At 45.4% G+C, this 24,426-nt stretch overlaps 1 protein-coding gene across 7 annotated transcripts in view; it reads right to left on the minus strand.

Annotated features, from left to right (window-relative positions):
• Positions 1-21,177, minus strand: part of PTPRF (protein tyrosine phosphatase receptor type F) — a 392,669-nt gene extending 371,492 nt beyond the window's left edge. For 5 of the 7 annotated variants that reach the window (XM_056355795.1, XM_056355799.1, XM_056355797.1 and 2 more), the window contains exon 1: positions 20,771-20,901. The gene's annotated coding sequence lies outside the window, so the exon portion shown is untranslated. Of the gene's footprint in view, positions 1-9,763; positions 9,885-20,770; positions 20,902-21,048 lie in introns of those variants that run through there. The other 2 variants (XM_056355793.1, XM_056355794.1) reach the window with 2 other exon arrangements.
• Between the last annotated feature and the right edge of the window lie 3,249 nt (positions 21,178-24,426).

Consider the following 24,426-nt stretch of genomic DNA (forward strand, 5'->3'; position numbering starts at 1 on the left):
GGAAAAACGTAGAGCGTAACTGAAAGCTAGACTATCCAAGCTGCTGCACCCGCTTTGTTTTCCCACTCCTTTCCACGTTCAGCCAGCCTGCCTCTCCACAGTACAGACCATTTCAGGAGCATGCATTATTCAGAGAACAACACTGCAAGCATATTTAGACACTGAGATTTTAGAACTCACTAATACCAGAACTTTTAAAATAACTGCTCAGTGATGTTCATTGAATGCTCCTACTGCCACACAACAGAGGTGGTGCCATTGATTTGCCACGAACAGTGCCGCAACCCAGCGATCTCATGGATGGCAGTTTTCTCAAATACAAGATGGTTTTCAGGTTACTTCTGCACAAGGAAAAGAGGAATGAACATAAGGGTGGCAATTTTGCCAGATATATTCGTTGCCGCTGAGCATTAGCTTAGACACTCGTTCTAAATATGTACTTTTGAACTGCAGATTAGACCAAATTTAAAGAAATATGTATTTTCCCTTACCAACATACCCATTTTAAAGACCAATTTGCTGTCCTGCAATCAAAAAATCAGGATTATTTTTTTATATATACTTAGCAATGTATCAACCACACAATTTTGAACTCCCCTGTTTTCTCCTGTCCTCTCTGTTCAATCATCACTTGCTCCAACAGTTTTTGTCAGGCTGACTGCAACATAAGTTCTGCCTGGCACGTTGAGTTTTCACCATCATATCTCCCAAGGTTAAACCTCAAGGCTTAAAAACAGTTTTTTCCTCCAAGATGACCTTCAGCAATTGCCCCAGTTCTGAGAAATGAATGTAGTGTTCCCAAAACAAAGCAGATTTTAGTAGTAAGTTGTAGCTAAAAAGAACCTATGTGACCTGCTTTAGAGACAAAGACTGCTAAAAATACTGCTGGCTGGGCAAACCTTTTGGGCAGACTTTTGGGATCATGGTAATTGGACAATTCCTCCCATGTCAACAACATGCAAGATTTCTACTTGTCATTTGAAATATTTTAATTCAATGGTATACAACTATCAAGTAAGGGTAGACAGACCTTTTAAAACAGTAATTTGCACAGGATATAGGATTGACTTTAAGGGACCTGACCCAATATCCACAGAAGTCGAGAATCTCTGCACCAACTCAGCAAAAATCACACCAGATATCAATATTAATCTAAATATTAAAATTCATTACAGTTATACCTGCAGATAAAAAACCTATCAAGTGGTTGACATGATCTGCCAGCTTCCCAGAGGAAGGCTATGTCCTATTATTAATTTTTACTTGCATAGTAGCCTATAAAGTGCACTTTGCTGATCTTGCAGAGGTGCACAAGATGTCCACCCTCAGAGGATGCTACAAGCAAGGCAGGATCAGCCTTGAAGCCCACCCAGCTACCACCAAACTGTTACAGAGACACTGCAGGGCTTGAGGGAAGATGCAAGAACCTCCAACAGAGAAAACACTGCCTAGTTCAGCTTAAGCTTCATGCTACTCTTTTAACAGTTAGGGATTGGTCAAAGACAAGTGAAGCACAACATTCTGTTTCTTCTTTAAATGTTTTCACAAATCCCAATACCTATATAAATATCTCTCTTCTGAGCTTTAAAAACTGACCTCCCATACAAACATTGCTACAGTCCTCCTGCACGCACCATAAAAATAATTTTCATTTCACTCATCTTGAACTGACCAACTTCGAAGTGTTTTAGATTTCCTTTGTCTCACAACGCAAGAACAGTCTCCTGACCTAGATTCCCTAAATAATTTATTACATTCTAGACTTCTTATGCCCCTTCTGATTTGCCTTTTTTTGATGCAAAACAGTTCAGCTTCTCTTCATGTGAAATCTTCCTAGCCACAGATGACCACTGTTCACCTTTCCTGGCATCTCTTTTAATTCCTTATGTAAAGCTACTAAATAAAACTCAAATAGCATTTTATTATTTACTTACACAGTATTAGTGGATTTTGATATCTGAAGAACTTCTCTTTCAACAGAAGTATTTCAGCCAATTTGGAGGTATATCAAATTATATTTTTATTACTTTAAAAATTAGTAACATTGATTAGATTACCCCAAGTCAGTCTTCTGTATTGATAAGATCAGAAACTTATCCAGGGAACAGTTTCAGAGAGATTAAGCTGCTCCATGTGGCTTAAAACATTGCTTATATTGTTGCTTGCAACAAGTATTTACAAGCATTTCAAGTACTATAAATATTATGCATCCTGCTGTGAATGAGTCAAATGCTGTTTTCCAGGCTAAAATAAATATTCAATTGGGCAATGTTTCACTTTCCGCAGCAGTCTTTGTAGCAAATCATTAGCAGCTACAAATAGTCTTTAGCATGAGTAATACAGGTGGAAAGGGGCAGCCATGAAACCCCGCATGCAAGCACTGCAGCTGCAACTCCACGGAGCAGGGAAAGGAGCATACCTGATGGAGAACCAGTGAGCGAGAGCATTACTACCAACCCAAATTCCAGATGCGCAGCCCCACAACTACGAGCTGAGCAGCCACAAAGCACTGCAGAGGAGAGAGGAGACTTCCTTAGATTCACCAGCACTGATTCTGCACGCACACAGGCACGGGGTGAGGGGCTGGGACTAGAGTACACCTTCCAACCCTGGTCAGCAAGTCCAGGAGGACAAATGAACATGCATGGTCTGGACATCTTCAAGGATTCCACTCACAGGCAAGTAACCTCTGTTCCCATCTTTAACCAGAAGTCAAAGGACTCATTTGATCGGCAGGTGCCTGCAAGCAGTGCAATGCGCACACACAACTCCAAGGGCCCCAGCAGCGGTGTGTTTCAGGGGAATAACGATTCAGCATAGCCTCACCAAGCACAGCCTCATGCCAAGGCACTCTGCCAGCAGCTCCGTGACCAGGAGGGGGCAAGCAGAGCTCCCACCAGCTGCTGTTCAGCATCACGAGAAACACCACTGCACAAACCACAGGTGGAGAACGCCCTCCCAACCGCATCACTTGCGTTGCTGCTTCCCAGCGCAGCCTCCAAGCACATGCTGTCGTCCACTGCAACAGCTGCTGGGTTATCACTGCCCTGGAGCTCTACACCACTGGGACAACCAACCTGGAGGTTTACCCACAGGGTCTGGCTGTCCAGCCAGGCAAAGCCCTCCTGATGTCTTGGATACACCAGGCAGCTTCTGCTCTGAAGCACAAGGTAAGAAGGAAAACAGGTATGAATCAGCCTGTTCCAACAAAACTCAGCCCTGGCCACAAGGAGCTATTTGGGACAATTCCGAACCTGGAGAAAAGACTGACTCTCCCCCAGGTGCAGACCTCTCCAGGCTCCTGGCTAAGGAGTTTGCTGCTTGAGGCCACAATCTTCATGCAGTAACCCTGAGCACAATGCTTCACAGAGACACAGTGTGACCCAAGTCATACTCCACTAGTGTGAACGGGGTAACGCCTTTAACCATGTCCAGTGGGGACAGAGGACAACGAGGCGAGCACAGACCCACACAGAGTCCTGACAGGCTAATAACCACCACAGGGCAAACAGTCAGCAAGCTCAAGAAAACACAAGTTTCTCCTGTGCGCGCCAGGGGGGGGGAAGACCAAAGACCATTAAACACGTTTGGAAAATGTCCAAAACACCACAATGATCCTCAAAGAACAAAGATCTCATCAGAAATCAGTTCAAATCTGCCCTCGATAAAATGCAGGTAAAGGTTTGGATTTAATTGTTATTTCTGGCAGCGCACCAAGGAGTAGAATAAAGGCAGCTATCAGGCGATGTGGAAAGAATGACTGTATTGCAAATCACCCATCATGAACCAGTTCCCTAGATGAAGAAATGAGCCAGTGTAAATTCCAAATAAAAACCAAGCTGAGGACTGATGACCAATGCCTAAGCATGCCATGAATCCAGGCCACATTCCCTGCAAAAAGCAACTCCTGATAGCGGGCCTGTGGGAGCAATTTCTCCTCACAATAAAGTTATCAAAGTCACAGTATAACCCACTCCCTTCACTGAATAGTTTAAATTTTGGACAGCTTTTGTGACTGTGACCAAAATAATTTAAAAAAAAAAAAAAAAGTACCTTCAGATGCTTTCATTTTCCACCACTCTAAATATATTTCCATATATGTAGCCTGTTTTACCTGCCTTAATATCCACATCCTTAACACATACGCTCCAAGAGCTAAACAAAATGTGCTACTTTTCTACAACCATCTTCCATCACCAGTCCTGCCTATATTCACACTGACATTTTCAAAATCCATCATAAAAGTTGCGTATGTTTCTTCCATAATAGAAGATTCTCCTCCATAAACTGCACACTTATGGAATTAATCTTTAAAGAAGAAATAAGATTAAGATTTCAAACAACATTTTAGGAAAGATTTTAAAAGCTAGGCCACCAGAAAAAGAAGTTGAGGAAAATAAGTGAATTATTTAATAGCATTTACTGCATATCTGTACTGAACAGAGAAGCTATTAATGATCTTCAGCTAGTTAGACACACTGAATTAGCACCGTTTTAAAACTGAATTGTAAAGCTTTCAGAAAAAAAATAATGTAAGTTTGTGAGACTCTAAAACACTACAGAAGTGTGGAAAAGCAGGCCACCGATATGCCTATTTACACAGCCTTGCAAAAGCAGGGAAATTTTCTAGTCCTGTACAAAGTGCTGCTGACCTGCCTGTACTAAAAGGATAATGGAAAAAAGTCTACATGACATTTTGCTGGCCTGTCCATGAGAGAAAAATTATTTTGACATGTAGCACTAGATAGAAGCAGTAGAGCAAATCTCTTTTGATACGGGTAGGGTACAAAGCTCTACCTAGAAAGATGAAGACATTTGCAGAATAGTTGTAAGTCATTAATATTGTATTATATTTTTTAAAAGTAAACACATTTTTTCCATCAATCTCTAGTGTTAGTTCCCTTAGAAGAAACCAAACAAAAATCTTTATCCTTCACCGCTGCTTGCTCATAGGTGCCTATGACATCCACAAGGTAACTCCCTTCAACTAAAAGCAGATCTCTCTTCATTTTCTGTATGGTGGCCTTTTTTGGTTCTTATCCAATAAAAATAAAAAGCCCTGAAGATCACAGCCTTCCAGGGGGGTCTGATGTCAAAAGGAGGAGGCATAAAGCATGATCCATCCATTTTTAAAACAAACGGGCACATTTGCAAATATTGCTTTTTTGCACACATTAAATGTGTTAAGACCTTGATCAGCATTTTGTACACAAAAGCACTCATTCTAACAGAAAACAATCCACTTTCACAGAAGCAGTAGAACTTAGCTTTTTGCTGTTCCCTGGGCAAGCAACATCTCCATATCATCCACAGACACTAAGGAAGAAACTCTGCTCCAGCTCTAATTCCCACCACCTTCCCTTTTTCTCAAGATGCTTTTGGAAAACACTTCCTAATCCTCCCCTGAATGCAAAAGCAAGTTAACGTCTGCCCACCTGCACACTTAGGTGCCCTTTTCACTCCAGAGCACCCCAAGGTTACAGGGGGCAGGTAATGACACTGCTTACGCGTCTCGGACAGCAAAGAGAGTCACAGCCTCTACCACATTGTGGGAAGCAGCTACACACTGATAGCAGCAGCTGTCTGGTTTTGCAAGAGAGGTTGCCACCACTGCAAAAGGGACTGCTCATGCCTGTTTGGGCACTGCTGCCATTTACCCAATGCTGGCTTGGAGCCCTGCTTGAGCACCATTTGTGGTCTATTTAAGCTTGCTAAAAACTGTAGACTGCAGCAGAACTTGATAGTTTTCTTTTGTATTACTGAGCTGTAGCCTTCCACAAGTTGCTTTAACAATCACTGAAGTCAGCGTAAGCAAGGGAAGACTGCAGCTGGGAGATGGGTGGGCTGTGCCCCGAGACATCGGAGTTATCTCACGGCTTACTAGTGGTGAAAAGGAGGATGCCTCACCGCCTCCTCTCAGGCTGTGCAGTGCCATCGCCTTGGGCATTTGCTGCACCTATGAACTGTTTTAATCCACTAACCAGCAGGAAAGCTATTCAGCTATTCAGCTCTTCCCCTCCCCCCGAAGTTATTTTTCTGCTACTTCAGTGAAATGGCCAGACACCAAAATAGCATAAGGTAAGCCACAGCAACTGGGAACGGGAAAGCAGCAACTCCCCCTTCTTGCTTTCAGCTTTTGCCAGCTGCAGCTTATCTATTCATTGCTCTTGCTCAAGAAAGTTCGTTCCACGGCAAAGGCTTTACTGCAGAGGGCTTGCCCTATGTTAAGCAAACTGGGGACACAAAGTTCACTGAGTTCATGGCAAAGCACAGGACACAAACATAAAAACGGATGTGCTGGGTCACGCCGCAGGTCCTGCTAGCCTAATAGCCTGCCTCCAACACAGCCTGTAAGCAGGGCTAGAAAAGAACAAGAACAGGATAAGCACAACTGCATTTCCCCCAAGATCCTTTGTAGCCTTCAATACTTCCACTGGTAAAGATTTCCTCAGACTGGCACTGAGTAGTCCCCAGATCTTTTCCAGGAGTTCCACAGGCTTACCACCCCTGTATGAAGAACCACTTCTTTCTTCCAGGGTCTGAACCTGGCTCCTACAAAGTTTAGTTGACTTCTCCTTGCTCTTAACACTGAGATGAAACAGCCAAACCCTCCTACTCATGATTTCACAGACCTCTGTTGCGCCCTTCTTAACCATCCCTTTCCCATTCATTTGTCACATGGGAGCCATTCCACATCTCTAACGACTCATGTTGTGTTTCTCCATACTTCTTCCATCTGCTCTTAAGATGAAATGAAGCGCAGATGAAACAGTACCTAATGTATGGACAAACCATGGATTTAGACATGGCATAACAATGCTTTCCATCTTATTCTTTACTCTTTTCATAGCATTTTCTGAGATTTTATATGCTTGCTTGATCACCGCTAAGCACAGAGCTGATAGTTTGACAGAACTACTGCTGGTCTCAAGATCCCATCCCGAGTAGTGACAGTCAACCTGCAGTCCATCACTTTGTACAAACAGTTCAGTTTCCTGCTACTAATGCAAATCACCTCACATTTACCTACACCGAATACAAATACGACACACTTTACCCTTTTAAGCAGTATCAGGGACCTAGAAAACATATCACAAACTACAGGAGTTAAAATCTGCAAGTTACATGGATCCCTGAAACCAAGACAGCAATAATAAGAAATCCTGTACTTGGGACAAAAAGCTGCTGAAGCAGTCCACTGCGGAGAGCATGCAGAGTAGAGCAGTCCTACAAATGGAACTGCACATGTAACAGGGAGTTCCTTTGGACTTTGATCTTTTAGCTATTTGAAACCACACAAAAGTTGAATGAAAAAGGTACAAGATCCCAAAGGAATCAGATTCCCCACTTCTCCGCAGCAAGCTTCTAAAGTTCCCTTTTTATGACCACCCTCACCAAAATAAATAAATCTCTTCTAAGTAAAAAAAAGTGTAAACCGAGGCATTTCCACTCAATTCCTTTCATGTCTTTCCACTGCCTCGTCTAGAGTCACATGCTTAGTCCTGACCTTTCCAGATTCTCCTCTCTGCCTCGCCACACTTATTCAGACTATCAAATTCATTTAGTGAAACCATCCTATCCTTTCACACTTGACTCTTTCCACAGACAAGCAGTTCATTTTCATGCAGACCCACTTTTAACTTCAAAAGGTTGCTTTGTATCTCAGCCTCTGATGTCCCTTCTTTAAAACACTTTCAAATAAGGATCTGAAAAGCGTTGTAGCGGGGAACTCTCAGCATCTTGTCCATCCCTCCTCAAAAAAAGAAAAAAAATAATAATAATCCACTATTAAACAAAGCAAGAGGCCACCCATCCACTCAGGATTTCTGTAGCTTGTCAGTAGCTCTCATGGCTTGCCCATGCACACCAAGGGTCACAGCCAGTGCTCAGGAAACAGCCCACAGCTGCTGGCTGGACTGGTCTCCTGGAGTTACCTTCATAGTGACACTCGCCTTTACCTTAAACCTCCTCTGAAGTCATTCATTTCCACTTACCCACACTAGTTATAGCAAGACAACCCTTCTGAGAAGGTCTTGTGGCATCAGAAGGCAAGCACAACAACCTGACAAACACCTACTGTCATCCCCTCCAGGAGCTCTGCACCCCTCCATCATGCCATTAACGGACAAAGCCACCCTGCAAACACATTTGCTCCTCACACAGACACACACAAAAGACAGCACTGAGAAACTGAGCTGTGTGAGTTATTTCACACCAAGGCAAACTATTTTGTTTTCTTTTCCGACGGCTCAGACAACTGCATTTCCCCAGGCAGATGCAGAGCAACACCATACTGTCCTTCTCTTAACAGCAGCACCCGAACACCCACCGCACAACTGATACCACACCACGAACCCCTCGGTCCATAAAAAGCACTTTTTACCCATTCAGAGATGCTTTAGCGATCACATAAAAACAGTTCAATTAACAAGATTATATGCACACCCATAAAGCAATTAGGTGAAAAGATACAGCAGAAAGTCTGCCAATCTCACATCTTTAAGCACACCTAGAAACTGCATTTGTGTCACAGCAAACTACCATAAAAACTAATGTAGTGGCTCTATTAATCAAAACATTTTTCACTTTGAGACCACAAATACAGGAGAATACTTGTTCACAGCTCATTTCAGAATCAAAATTTAATAAATATTTTAAATCTAAAATTGTTCTAACTCAGTAATTTCAGGTGAGAAAACCATACTGAAAAACAGTAGCACATTACACTAGATTTCTCATTAATTTTCTTCTGAAACATTTGCATCTCCAAAACCTGACTTTTAAGTTAATTATGCACAGTTTGGACACTCCAAAGTTAGGAATTCAGAGCTGAATCCTGTCTAGTCACTCACAAAACCTGTATGACAAAAACACATTACAATCACGTTCTTTTCTTGCCAGAATAGACAGAAAGGTACTATCAGTGTTTTTAAAAACACATTTGAATCCCAAAAGGGTTTGGGTTTTTTTTTTTTTGTACTAGCTTTTTCTCCCATAAAACCTACTAGCCATATTTCTACCAGCACAGCTTCAGTAATGCATCCAGAAATGCAGCAAGTTACAATTGCAGCAGCTATTTTCTCCTTACTTTCCTCAGATTTTGGCAAGGACTGGAATTTTACCTAGTCATAATACAGAGAGTTACCACAGATCTTCAGAAAAAGGGCAAGACTGAGTGCTTCAGCATGAAGAGCTACTCCCCTCCCCTGAATCTAGATGGAAATACAACAATTGAAAGCATTACTGGTTTTACATAAATCTTACATTCTTACAGTAGACACTGCATCAAAACCACAGCAGTTAAAGAGTCAAACAATTTTCCAGCTGGCTGCAACACCTACAGAAAAACAAGACCGGTTCAAAATAAACCCATGTCTTTCGTATTAAAACACCGGTCAAGCAGCTGACAAGGAGACAAATGAGTTCTTAAACCATTAGTGTACGCTCGCATAAAATTAAAAACGATTCCATAGAAAGAAATTTGGATAACCCTGATATGCCTCTTCCAGTGCAATACTTCATTCTGATTTTTTGAGAAGTTATTAAAATTGGACCATCTCAGCTTGCTGGAATTTCATTTATTCATTATTGCAATGTACAGTTAATGCAGGAGATTAGATTAGGTTTTGACAAGTCTTTTACACTTCTCAGGGCAGCGTTGCTATTTCTGCTTAGGGTAGTAACTTTATCTATGAGCCAGCCTTCACAGCGTTGACAATCTGCAATTAACAATTTTCTCCCTTGCCTCCGATCCCTTACCCACCACAGATGATGCTGTTGCCGCAACATGGATCCCCAGCTGCTCCCAGGAGCCTGGGTCAGCAACACCCCCAAAAGCACCCGCTGTGCTCCCACACACACGCACCAGCTCCCTTTCAAGATGGCACAAGACCTGGCAATAGCAGCAAACCAGAAATGGAGGTGGCCATCACCCAGTGAAACATGACTAACAGGACTGCTGACTGTCCAAATATTTAACTGCTCTCGAATGCTGTGGGTCAGGTGGGTTAATCAAATAAACTTGCATATCCAAAGGGATTGCCCATTATTTGTGTTTTAAGTCCTTACCTGACTCTAGGCTCTGAAAAACTACTGAGCTCTGAGCAACTATGAATATTTGCAATCAAAAACGAACAAAGCAGATGTCACAGTTCTCCATCATGAGCTGAAAACATGGGAAAGTTCTTCCAAAAGAAATATTTTTGCTCAGTAACATGAGAAGTCTCTTCGGTACACAAAGGCAGCACGTGCTGATGGGAACTGACAACACCTACACCAGGCACCCAGAAACGTAACCCGTGTCACAGCACACAACCGCACCGTCAGTGGGAATCCAACACACATTGTCTCTCCCAGACTTAACCATTAAAAATTATCAGAACAAGAAAATACCAACACAGGTAGACAAAGTAGATCTAAAGTGTTTTCAATGTACAACAGCAGAAATGAAAATAAATCTAGGATTAAAAATATAGCTTAGTTTCACCGATTCCTAATAGCATTTGTCTCCATTCAACAAGAATTTATGCCCCATTTCAACCTGATAAGAATTTAATTCTAGGTAATAAAGCTTTACAAATTGAATTCAAAGGATTAAAAAAAAAAAAAAAAAACCAGCGTTTCCCAATTACTTCCAGAGCTCCACAACTACAGACTTCAACCAAAGGAAAAGGGAACGTTGCCACTAGAAAAGCAGAACTGACATACAACCCCTGGATACAGTGGCTCTAGCAGACAACTATAATAAAAATCAATATTAATTCTGCACACTTCTGTTTGGAAAATAAAACAACGGAATTCCCTCACGCCCACCTGCCAAAAGGGACACAACTCAGACCAACTTCGTCGGAGACTATTTTTTTACAGACATGTAATGGATTCCAAGACTGAACGTGCACTGAATGTCCAGTGAACCACATAATTTTTAATAGATTCCTCAGGGGAGTTTATTTTATGTTTTTAAATCACTCTGAGACCTTGGAGTGACAACCTGATTCAGAGGAAAAGGCAGGCTAATGTTCATGGGATGGGGTATTGTGTTTCTTCCAGGTTTTTCTCAAAAAGAAACAGTTGTGTCCACTATAGTTTCTTGCCATGTACTTTAGAAATGTCTTCATTTCTACGCATCTCCAACTTTTTAAATTGCTTTTGAAAACACACACTTAGCAATTTTAAAGTTCCTCCCTGTAGAAGTACTACCTCAGCAACTGCAGGAAGTGGATCTAACAAAAATTTGGGAGGAATTAAAAAGTTACAATGAGGCAGCTCACCTCCTTCAGCCACGGCTGCAAAGAGTTTGTGTTAACAAAACTATCAGGCCCAGATTCAGAACCCAAATGTAGCATAAATTAGATCAGTTTGCAGATTTCAGATTAACCACCCTCTCCCCGCCGAGACCCCCCCAAACTAATGCCCACCTTCCTAGCAAGGCCCCTACAATGTGACAGCAGATTCGGCATGAGAAGCAACCATCCCTTGGAAGATGAAATTCTTCCAGCTGTATGATTAAGCACGCAGGAAAGCAAGACAAGGAGCCTCAAGCACTGCCATCGTTAGCGTGATTTCAGCAGGATTAGGCAGAGTGCAATGGAGGAAAAGCCTCAGACAATGAGTCCTTTCATACATCAGAAACAAAACCTACCATTAATCACACCAGCGATTCAGTTTCTTCCACTAATTCCTAATCAGACATCAACAAATAAAGCAAAACACTTATTCTTGTTTTAATTCTATGAAATAAACACAAGTGAATGGAAGTGCTCAGCTCACACTATAAAAATGCTGTTGCCCCTCCACCTCCCGATGAACCGGGAGCTGAGAGACTCACGAAGGGTTGGGAAACGAGCTCTTCCATAAAACCTGCCCACAGAGAAGTCCAGGGCAAAAGATTTAGAGGAGTGCTGCGTTAACAAGCGAGAGAAACTTCAAAGCCAAAAGACAAACTCAGGCAAAACCCTCCTCCATACAAAAGAGACCTTGAACCACAGTCATTAGAAAAAACATCTGGTGCGCCGCTTTGATTTTCAACATTAGTCACTGGACAGAAACAAAACATTTTTTTTTCCCCCAAAGCAGCAAATGATTGCAAATCTACTTCTACATATAACCTATCATTTATCACCTCATCAGTGACTGCTTGAGTCTGATGGAATTAAACACTCAAGTCAGGCAGTTTTTGTTAAAAGCAATAATTACATCGTTACTAGAATATACAATTAGGTAATAAAAAACAAAAACAAATCTGCCTAGCAATATTTTTTATGCACTCTCACAGAAATATTACCAGACTGCAAACAGGCAACATTATAATAATAAAATAAATAAAAAAATCCACTTCCACCGAAGTATAGCTACTTCTAATTTAAAACTTCACCCACAGGCAAAAATACATAAATGATTAGCATTATAGTGTTTATTTTAATTACACTGTGCAACAAGAATCCAAGAGGCTGTTAACTCACTTCAGACACAAAGAAAGCCAATATCTGAGAGCTCATCCTCCATTTATAACCCACACAGTTGTGTCAGCCCATCCTATCACCTAAATGCCAAAACCAGAACATCTAAAACAAACATATAATAGATATCAGCTCAAGCGCAGGGGAAGAGCAAAACAGGTCAGGAGACACCTCACCTGCTCCTTGTAGACAATGTTTAAAAGGCATCAGAAATCCACTGGTCTTCAAAGCACAACTCTTCAAAGTTTAATAAGGAAAAAAAAATATCTCCAATTCAAACTTATACTTACAAATCCTTTTCAGCAACATAACTGCTGTGCAATGTATTCTTTAACACCGTACAATTCATGGTGCTGCCCTAAACACCTAATGGCCTAAGCAAATGAAACACAATTCACAATTTCTAGTGTACTGAAGATGTTTTTCGTCACTGCAGTCAAGTTGCTAATCCCTGTAATTCCATGCAAGTTATTTTAAGACAAACATTCACCCACCTGTATGGTTTTGGCCAATGAAGCTGCTTGTGATCGCTCTTTAGTAAAATGCTGCTCCTAAAGGATGCCCAGCTTTCTGATACTGGGGTGGGGGAGCACTAGAAACCCATGACTGGCTGCTGCCATTTAACCCTTCAGAACTCTCCCTTCTTATAATAATGCTCCTTATTCCCTCCATAGGCATAAGAAAAAGACTGGCACAGAGGTAGGATAGCAGCATACTTTATTATAGTGTTGACAAAGAAAAAGCTTCAGATAAGAAACATGGTAGCTGCCAAGTATAATTATTGGAAGTAACAGCTTGCTCCTATAGAGCTGCTGGAGTTTTACCACTGAGGCACACAGGTTACATTTCTGTGCACTTGTCCTGCACGCAGGCGAGAGGTGCCCTTGCCGTCAGAGCCTCGGCCACAGACCCAGACCAACAGGGCAAGCAGCAGCAAAAGGAAAACAAAGTGTGATGCTCCCTGTCAGGAGGTAGACATCTCTGTGCAAAGGACGGTTACCTGCCCACTCAAATGTGGGGGCAGTGAGAGCCCACACTCGCTTCACTCTCATCCAAAATCCAGCTATGAATAACAGAAAGCTATGCTTTGCATCAACCAAAAAAAAAGCGGCCAAAATCATGGCCATGCTAGAGGCTTCCATGAGTTCTCCCTATCTTGATCTGTCTGGGTGAAAAAGTAGGATCTGGTACCTACTGACCTATGTTGAAATGAACCCCCTGCAACAGGACAGACCTCAGGAAATTTAAGTTAATGAACAGCCAATCTAAAATGACTTTTTTTCAACCAAAAGACTTCAAACAGGTACTCTACCTTAACTGCACCCAAAGCATAAAATGTAGTTTTACAGGCTACAAAGGCATAGCAGAGTCCAGAGAAAACACAAACCAACAAGAGCAACAACTCTGTTAGCTACAGACTTCCATCTCACCAATATCTTCCATCTCATCTCACTTCAAGGCAACAAACTTTCCTTCAAAAGTTTGTAATTCTACCTTCGCATCAAGAGGCAGAACTACAGCTGTAACTCCACGATCTGCTGAAATACTTGTCTCCCTAGGTGTAATTCTTCAAATCTGCATTTTATTAATTGGAAGCTACCCATGAACAAGGCTAGTGAGGAGACAGTATCCAAAATGCATGTTTAAAAATGCATGTTTCCTCCTCAGGTTAAATACCAGTTGACGAGGACATCTTTTTACCACATAATAACACAGAGATTAGAATACTTCAGACTGTAAAGGAATTTTGGTGGTGGCCAAGAACAGCCTCAACAAAACCAATGAGAATATATATTACAAAATTATTTCCACGCCTTCTAGTTCATAGGTTTAAGAGGCCAATTTTCACTGTTTATGGTAATCGTTTCATATTTCACTGAACTTTTACACGGAAAATGTATTACTGGATTTTGCATGCATCTTCCAGTCGATTTGTGTAATCTTGCAGTTCTGTATTACAAGTAGTTAAAATACAATACAGTACATTCATAAATTACAGGTTTTTCCTAAAGGTAAGAGAAGTATTATTGATTCTGCAACAACTAAAACTTTGATCAAATTTGGTGAAACAAATGTTACTTAGTAAGATACAAACAAACATAACTCCTTTGTATTTGAAGAAAACAGCACTGTATAAAAAAGCAAGAACTCCATCCAAGAGGTCACTTTTTCCTCCTTTCTCCCCCATCTCATGCCTTCCAAGAACATAACACCTCCAACACATTCTTTAACACACTACGTCCAAAAGGATCCCCTTTACCAATTCTACAGTTCTCCTTCAAGATAAAAAGATCAGAAGTACAATATCTGCCAGGTAATTTAAAGAAAAAAAAAGTATTTATAAATATATACCCTAAAATCCAGACACTAAACTAGCCTCTCTCATACTTCTAAGATCTTATTTACCTTCCCAATCCTATCAAAATACTTCTAGGTAGGTGCAGAAAATCTAATCTGATGACATAATTACCAAAACTCCTCCAGAAAAAGAGCCACACAATCATCCCTCTTCCATCCCCTACTCACAAAACCCTCTAGAAAAATAATGGCTTTTCCAAAACACTGTAAGATCTAATTTTGTGAGGAAATCTAACTGAAGAATCAAGTACCATCCCATGAATAACTTCCTGCTCCTGAAGAGAGAAGAAATATTACAAAGCTCAAGTGCCTGGCTGCCTTCAGCAGCGAGGATGACACGCAAGAGAAGAATCCATACACTGGAGGGATATAAAAGCAACTGCACTATATGGATCTCATAAAATAGAACAGATGTTACCCTTTGTATACACACATGCAATTCAGTGTCAAACACTACACTTGCAAGAATAAAAAAAAAATAAAATATGGAAGAGAGGCCTATGAAGCCAATAGATAATTCCTCACCATGGTCAAGCACATGCATGTTTTGTTTGGTTTCAAGTGATGATGGGATTTCCAGCGCTACTTCTCAAAGAGTGATGCCACATGCCCAGCCTTCACATTTTTTCTCTGTTCAATTTCATCTGACAACTCCAAACTATAAACTTTTTGTGCCAGCCTAAATAATTCCCCTCTTTCTCAATAAAGCTGGAAGAAAGTACTTACCCACTTGCCAGCTGCAGCTGAAATTTTGTGCCAAGAAATAAATGTCTTTTGGGCAGGTTGTAAGCTGGAAGCTTCTATGCCTGCTGAAGGACAAGAATAAAAGTGGGACCACCCTATTGCTTCCCAGATTAATGGTATTGTTGTATTCAGCTGTTTCAGCTATACAGTGGACTGCACTTAATGAAAGCATCCAAAAAGAGCTACTTCCTCCAAGCACCAAGCCCAGGTATCAGGAGATGCTCGTCAATTTTGCTCTCAACCATGCTTTTTATGTACATTGCTTCCATGCTCTGCTCCAAAAACCCTAACTTATCTCTGTATTTTTGATCTTTAGAAAAGTTCTCAGATAATAGAGTCCTTGAAGGAGCAAGACCTGTTTCATTTTTTTTTTTTCAGTAATGCACAGGTGTGTATACACTCTGTGCACACTGGCACTAAATAGCAACTGCTCCAGCTTCCCTTCCTAAGCCTCCTTTCACAGCCCGAGGAGACATCAACCTTCCTACAGACAGTAAAAACATTTGCAGGCACTGGTCATTGCAGCTCTCATGAACAACATAAGGTGAAGACAAAGGACATGCACAACATCCTCCCCGCAGTCCAGAAAGACGACGATGAACAGAGAGCAGAAGGGATAGGCTGTGTGGCAGAATGGATTATGGCTATATCAGAAATTAAAAGAAGAGGTTGTGAAGAGTTTTAAGTCTTCCACCGATAGCTGAGTGGATACTGGGTTCCTTAGCTTTGCAGGCTAGGCTTCCTCACGTGCACTTCACCAGGCACCCTGGCATCCAGAGATGCAGGTGGGACACACAACAGCACAAGTCCACAATACCCCACTCCACAGTCTCCCCTATCCTCCTCTTCCCTGTCCTCCACCCAGCTCACACAGGATTCCCAGCTACAGGATGTTACTGCCTGTTTACATGTCCTGGGTTTTTGGGGTGGGTCTCCAAAGCTCTGTGAAGCTTCTCACGATAAATCACACTCACAGAGTCAAAGGCATGAATAAAACTTGTGTTGTTGCAGTGGAAAGCGGTCTTTTCCTCTTTAACTTACAAACATAGGCCCCTTTCCCAAGCTGAACATCATCCCATTTTCATTTTGGCAGTGACCTGAATTTTATTCACAAAAATATTGCCAAAATTCTGAAATGACAGTTAGAAACTCAACTAATACAAATATGTAAAGATGAATATCCATACTGCTAAAAAAACAAGTACCTCCCTCTATAGAAAACAAAAGCAGAAAAAATGTTAGTAAATGCATATAAACAAATCACGATGAGGTAAATTAAAAGAAACAAATGTCTCAAGATACGAATCAGTACCATGAACTTGGTTTTTAATATACCGAATAGTTATGTCTCTATCATCTTCACAAATAGAGCCAAGCAGTGCTTGTTCCCTTTGCTCATTAAAGCTCTACAACTGGTGCCTCCTGTATGCCCACATGTACCATTTCATTAAGCTCACTTGACATTAGATGGAAAAAAAGGAAAAAAGAAAAAAAAAAGTACAAGAAAATTGCATATTCCTTGCCTAAAGTAAACTTGTCATTTAAATCTTGTGTATAGATAGAATTTGATATAGCACTGGCACAGTGAGTCATTCGTCAGTTTTAGAGTTTGTATGACAGTATTCTTACATATGTTTTGCAATACTTTCCAGTTAGCTACCACCCCATGTAATTATAAGTTTTTACTGGAAAGGAAGCATACATTTTAGGATTTGAACACTGCACTAAGATCTGTAGAAACAAAGCTTACTTTTACGGTCAGATTTTGAGCAAAAGTAAACCCACATAAGGAGTCGTCACAAAGTGTATGAAAGATGGAAGTCAAGGTGTTGCTTTTAGAAGAGAGTAAGCAACGATGGTGAGCATCACAAATATTTCTCAATGAATTCTTCCAAACATAAACATAAGCAACTCACACTGCAGATTTCTTCAAAAGCTGTTTCTTAGCTACATAAGTTAAAACTGCATTCATTCAAAACAATATAAAAAACATCCAGCAGCTACTATGAGTGCTTTACTTGAAAACAATATGTGATATTACATCCTTCTGCACCAGGGTCAGGTATCACATTAAAAATTCTCCCTACTGTCTTACCTTTTAAGTTGCAAAACAGACATGAGTAATTTAACTCTCAACTCTGGCTTCTAAGAGGCACTGAAAAAAACAGTGAAACAGAAAGGTCTGTCCTGGTTAATACTACTAACAAGATCAGCTCAGACTCGCCTGGTGGCATTCAGTTCACTCCAGTGCTTTACAGGGAAGTTTGCAATTCTTCAAAATCTGCAAGTCCCAACTTTAATTTGCATACAGCCACAGGTTTACTGCTCGAGTAGATCTCTTCAGTCAGTTTTTTAAAGCTTGTTGTTATTATTATTCCTTTCTACTATCTAAATTTGCATCAAATAGACCTACCAATCCATACATCTTCTGCTATCCATTAAAAAGCTGGAGAGAAAAAGTACCCATTCCACAATTAACGTTAGCTGGTTAAGATTCAAGAACAAGCAGCAACAACTGTGGGGTTTTTTCCTCCCAACTGCATATACTATGACCTACAAGAAGCATTTTCTGCTTAAAAGTAATGCTTAAACGAAGATCTATGGCTGAACATTATCACAAGGATTGCACTTACTTGACAGTCTGCTATTAGCCAACTCCATTATCGCTATTTGCAGTTTTTAAATGTACAGATTCAGAAGTAACTGTACAAAGCCTCCATTACAAGTGGATTTATGGAAAGCCACAGCAATAATCACCCTCATTAAGCATATCTTCCCACAGCCCTGCATTATGTGGACACAAAGAGGAAAACATTTCTTCTCCGTTACCCACAAGCTTAGATCTTTCTCCTTATAATCGCAAGCTTTGACTGTCTTCTCTGCTTTAGCCAATGACAGTTACCTCACATTCCCAAAAGCAGGACATAGTTACAAAAAAAATAAAAATAAAAAATTTAAAAATACCTGCACACCACAACCAAATGCAGACACAATGTCAGATGGCTTCTACTTTGATTTTCCAGAAACTTGTCATTTTCAGTGGCAACATGCATAAGAATAAAGTGTTGTCTCTGGCTTCTACTATTTTGCTAACGGCCCCAACCAGTATTTATCCAAGACATATTTATGGACACGCACATGCAAAGAAAAGGGCAGATGGCACTATTTCTAACTAAGCTGAATTATAAAAATCTCTTGAGCTGAAGTGATGCATTAACTCTTTGGCCATAAGCTGTTTTAACCCCTTCATGTGTACGGTCATGCTGCATCCTATTTCAACGACCAGGACGCATGCCAGTGACGTACGCTAAGAAACTTGCACTTTAAGATGGTTGGTTAAAGGCAGAAACTGAGAACTTAAATAATCCAACACTGTCACCCATCACACATCCAGATCACACACCAGCCGCTTTGCCACACAGATTTTACTTCTTGCTTTTGAAGTTCAGACTGCTGATCGCGCACTTCAGTGTACAGATATCTATTACTCCTACGTCCTCAGCCCCACAGCCAACCACCACAGCAGAAATAGTGAAGCCGGACTGAAGTACACTCGCTCCCTCCATAAAACCATCCTCGTGAGCCACACATTTCCTGCATTATCGTACGGAGTGCAATGGACTTTATTTAAAAAGCTGTTTTCAAAGCCACACTGGTAGGCTTGGAACAATCACCAGTAACCAGACACAAAGATAAGCCATCTGCAGCACCAGACCTTAGTAATCTCAATTTAAATTTGTCATTTCTCTAACATTTACCTTGAAAAATGAACAAAGGTGGTTATACAAGCAAGCATAAGGAAACTATTTGCTCACCGTCCCTGCTCAAGCAGGCCACCTTCAGAGATCTCTAAACCAGCAAATATTCAACACAACTTACATCAGAAGCTTTGATTATCCAGTTATCTTCAGGCTAAATCCCTTTTTATGGCTCAGTTCTACACTTGACAAGAGAACATTTTTATTTGATACTGACCATACAGCTTCATTTGGTTACATCTAAAACCCCAAACCGCTTTAAAACAGCTGCCCCAGTCAGTCTCCTGGAAACAGAGCACATCTTTTCCACACAAGAGGTCTGCGGGAACAGATCTTCCGTGTAAGAGCGCAGAAAGACTTTCTTGCATTAAATGCAATTTTCGCCAGGTATCTGAACTGCTTCAAGTTGGGTCCAACAGTTTCTGGGTGCGGGAAGGCAATCACGCCCGCCTGCAGCGCTCGCCTCCAGGCTCCGCTCCGGCTGCCGGAGCCCACCCGAGCGCCCCTCCACGCCACCCGGCACCCCCTCGCTTCCCCCGGGGGAGAACTGCCCGCCCCCCCGGGGCACCCCCCCGGGGCTCCCGACCAGCCGGGCGGTCCAACAGGTTGCAGGGGCGGCCGCGGGGCAGGGGCTGGCCGCGGGGGGAGGCTGCGGCCGCGCTCCCCCGGGGGTGAACCCCACCGCCCGCCCGGGTTTGGGAGCCGCACGCCGGGCGCAGCTCCCGGCCCGCTCCCGCCGGGGGCCCTTTGTTCTCGCCACCCAAGACGCCGCCGCCCGGCAGCCCCGCGCTCTCCCAGGCGGCGGCCGCTCGCCCCGCCGGGGGAGGGGGGCGGTGAAGGCGCGATCTGCCGCCCCCCGCCGCCCGGCTCGCGCCCCGCTGCAGCGCCCTCCCTCCTCCCGGCGCGGAACGGCCGGCGCCAGCGCGGGGGAAACGGGTCGGGCCGTTGCCGCTCGCCCCGCGCCTCCCCGCACGGCGGGGGCACCGCGCCCGGGACGCCCCGCGGCGGTGAGGACTGCGCCCCGCGGGACACGGCCCCCCCCCAACCCACGCCAGGAGGGCCGCCCGCCGGGGCTGCCCCGAGCGCCGCAGCCCGCCGGGAAGGTCACGCCGCGGCAACGAGCCCCGCGCCCCCGGCAGCGCGGCGCCGGCAGGTGCCTGGCTGCTCCCCGCCGATCCCCGGAGAGGCCCCGCGGGGCGCAGCCGGCGGCCGCCAAGCACCGCGTGGCGGCCCCGGCGGGCGGGGGGAGGCTCCGGCAGCGCACGGCGGCCCCCGCGGGGCACCCGGGGCGGCGGCGGGGCCGAGGCGGGCGGCGGGGCCGGCGCTCGGGAGCGCCGATCCGCGGGGCTCAACAGGCGGCGGAGTTTGGCGGCTCCCCGGGAGACGATCCCGCCGCGCCGGGAGCCGGGCGCGGGGCTGAGGGGGGGAGGGCGCCGCAGCCGAGCCACTTACCGGGGCTCCGGGGCTCCGCCGCCCGCATGCTGCCTCCGGGCGCCGCGCGAGAACCCGCTCCGCTCCCCACCGACCGACCGCCCGGCGGCTCCGCTCCACGTCCCCTCCCTCAGCCTCAGCCGCCGCCGCCGCCGCCGCGCGGGACCGCGCTCCGCGCGCGCCGCCGCCAGCCCGCCCCCGCCGGGGCCGCGCGCCGCGCCCGCCCCGCCGCCAGCCCAGCCCGGCCCGGCCCGCCCCGCCGCCGCCGCCGCGCCGCCACCTGCCGCCCGCGGGCTCACCTGGGTTGGGCCGGGCCCCGGCTGGCCGCGCTCGGCCCCGCGGCGAGGCGCGGCGCTGCTCCTGGCCGAACCCCGCTCCGCTCCGCCGCGGCCTTGCGCTGCGCCGCCACCCGCCCTGGCCGCCGAGTCGGCCCGCAGCCGGCGGGCAGGGCCCGCCCCGGCCAGGTGTGGGCGGGGGCGGGCGGGGGGCGGCCCGGCGGGGCGGGGGAGGGCGCGGCCGCGGCCCGGGGCGGGCGCTCTGGCGGCGCCGCCGGAAAAACCCGGCCTCGCAGCCGGGGGGCCCCGCGCCGCCCTGCCGCCCCCCCACCCCCAGCGCGGGGGCAGCCGCCCCGGGGGACCGGCGGCCCGCCGTGCCTCGGAGGGGAGCCCTGCGCTCGGAGCCCGGGCTCGCTGAGGCGGCGGGTGTCGGCCGGAGCCGAGGTGGCCCGGCGGCGGGCGGTGCGCGGCCCGCCCGTGGGGGTCCGCCCGGAGCCCTCCCCGCCCAGCCGGCGGGTCTCCCCGTCCGCGGCAGCGACGGGGGCGCTCAGACCTGTTGCGGCGTGAGGCCGGCCGCGCCGCGGCTGCCCGCAGTTCCAGCCCGGGCAGTAAGCGAGTGGCTGCTGCTGCGCTGCTCCGCTCCTTTCCCCTTCCCCGCCCAGGGCCCTGGCCTGAGGAACGGCGAAAGTGAGGGGGGTTTCCGCCGCCGTGTGAGCTGGCGGAGGGGCTGAGTCAACCGCACCGGTTGTGTCGGTGCTCTTTGGCTCCTTGCCCGACCCTCCCTGGGCGCTGGGGTTGCGTCAGCGCGGGCAGCACCGGGGTGCTCGGCGGGCTCGCCCTGCTGCCCTGCTCCCGGCGCTGCACCGGGGGGCTCGGGCATTTCCCACGCCACACCGTAATCCTTTTCCCCTCCCTGGTCTCCAGGATTTCTCCTCGTGTGCGGTAACGGTTGTTCCTTTCAGGGGTCTGTTGCCGTTCCCTCACCTCCGTTCAGGCAGGGTGGTGCGAAGCACCAACTAGTTTGCGGAGGTTCTTCCCCTGCCTCCGCATGGCTGCTTCGAGCACTCCGAGGAGCTCTGGGCTTCCCGCTCCAGAATGCCATACCCTGTCCCTCGTGCATCACTCGCCTCTGCCCTAAACTGAGCACCTGAAGCCGGTCTTACACCCCTGCCACACGACGGGAAGCTCCGGCACTGAAAGCCTTTGGTTCTGGGCATATTTTCCTTCCTACTCAGTATCCAAATGTTGCTGCGAAACAGCCCTTCTGTGCATTACACGGCGAAGCCACGGAGCTTAGAGTAAGTGGTGCTGGCCGAGTGCCACGCAGCACTGCCAAAGTGTCCATGGGCTCCACTCTCCGTGTTAGAATTTGGATCCGCTTCAGGATTTTTCCGGAGCGCAGGACCACGGGGAAGCCGTGAGATCCTACTCCAGAGCAGGGATTCACAGAGCTGTTCCCCTGCCCTGTGCAGTAGCCATGTTGGTAAGTTTATAGGTGGGTCCTGTCAACCTGACCTCTGCTCATTTTTCATGAAGGCGGCAGGTTTTTGAAGTCTGCTTAACAAATGGAAGATTTGTCCCCAATCTTGTCAGATGCTTAAGAACTTTTGAGTAGACACACTGAAATGTTGGGCCAATCTACAGGACAGATTTAATTTTAAGATATTTTTAGATTCCTAAAGGTGCAGGTTCTTAAACACCTTCACAAATGTGGATTCATGTGACTGACACAGAGTTGCCTCATAAACTTTTGATGCCCTGGAGCTTCTAGCCAAGGCTTGCAGGTAAATGATTGTCCTATGGGCGTAAGCCATTAATCATCTGAATCACAAAACAAAGAGTTTTCACATACAGCTACCACCAAAAACTCCCTGTTGTTCCCCCATGCACTCCATGCCTTCATGACGTAAAAACTTGGAAGGCGATGAATAGCGTGAGCCAAATAGGCACTGGTGCTTTGTGCTCTGCTGAATATGGGGAGGCCAGCTTTTCACCCCTTTACCTGTCTGAGGATTTCGCAGTCATGGGGCACTGTTCCTCAGAGCAAACGCACCCACTTCAGCAGTTTGCTTACTACAGGATGCACTGGCATCTTGTCCCCAGAGCTGTATTCTGGAAGGAGGTGTATAAAAGTTCTAAAGTCCCAAGACTGATCCACCAGTTTGTTTCTAGCACCCCGCTGCAGCACCTCCGTAGCTCTCATGGCTCCAGCCTGCACAGCCGTTTCAGTGGTAAGCTTTTCGGAAAGCAAAGTCTCAGCGTGTATTTGCAGTGCCTGATTTGGAGGTCACTGTTCCTGGTAGCTCTTCCTTCCCTTTGATCAAGCTCTTCAGAGCAAACATACACACCCATAGTCTTGTCCTATGTCCCGCTTGCTTGATAACCAGCTAGCATATAGATTCTGTGGGATGGGGTTTGCTTGCCTTTAACATAGTACATCAGTATAAAATGAAAAGACCATGATTCTAAATTTTTTAAGACTTGGCAGAACATCTTCCTTTCTCATTTCAGGTGTTGCTAAACTCGTTAAATGCTCTAGATTGAATCTGCAAGCTGCAGAGCCTGTCGGAAGCTCATCCTTTCTCCAACTGTTTGGGGTTTTTTTGAGGGAGTATTCTTACTGATAACTATTTCTCACCTGATTTTATAGTAATTGTCGATTGTATTGTCGGGTCTCCTGGTCTGATTCATAAGTGCCTGGTGCAATGCTCAACTTGGTGCTCATGTAAGATAATACGTCTCCATCTGTAGATCTGCTTGACAGCACAGCTTGAGGACCATATGGCCGTGACTCTGACTGCCCACCATTTTTTCAATATTACCCCCAAGATTCTTTCATTTCCTTTGTAAGACAGGATTATTAGAATACACTGGTTTGCTCCAAATAGTAATAAAATCCAATCTGTGTTGCCCATTTCTGTTCTTCTCCCATTGAAGGAACTGCAGCCTTGGAGAGGCAGCCCTGATGCTCCCTCAGCCACAGCACTAGGTGGTCTGGTCTGGGGAATCTTTAGGCTGAGGGTAACAACTTGTCCATAATTTTGCTTTGCTACAGCTTGTACTTGAATGAAGAAAGTCAATGTTGTAGTAAAAGTGCAGTCACAACGCTAAAGTGGTATTTGCTTCTGTTTCCTGGCCAAGGCCTGTAAGTTTGCTGTTCCTTGGGTACCCTTCTGGAAAGGAGGTACAAGTATCTCCCTTTCTACATCGTTTGTCTCAGCTGCCTGGCCAGATCTGGTCAGGATACAGGTGTATTTTACTGGGGCTTTGCACAGTGCTTAGCACAGTGAGGCTCCCCTCTTGACTGATGCCTTTGAGGTCCTACAAGGTACGTAAATATGGGTAATAATTCTCATAGTTCATTTACCTCCTCTTCATACTGAAAGAGAAAGGTAAGTTCAC

The sequence above is a fragment of the Falco biarmicus genome, chromosome 11, assembly GCF_023638135.1.
Source record: "Falco biarmicus isolate bFalBia1 chromosome 11, bFalBia1.pri, whole genome shotgun sequence".
Taxonomy (NCBI): domain Eukaryota; kingdom Metazoa; phylum Chordata; class Aves; order Falconiformes; family Falconidae; genus Falco; species Falco biarmicus.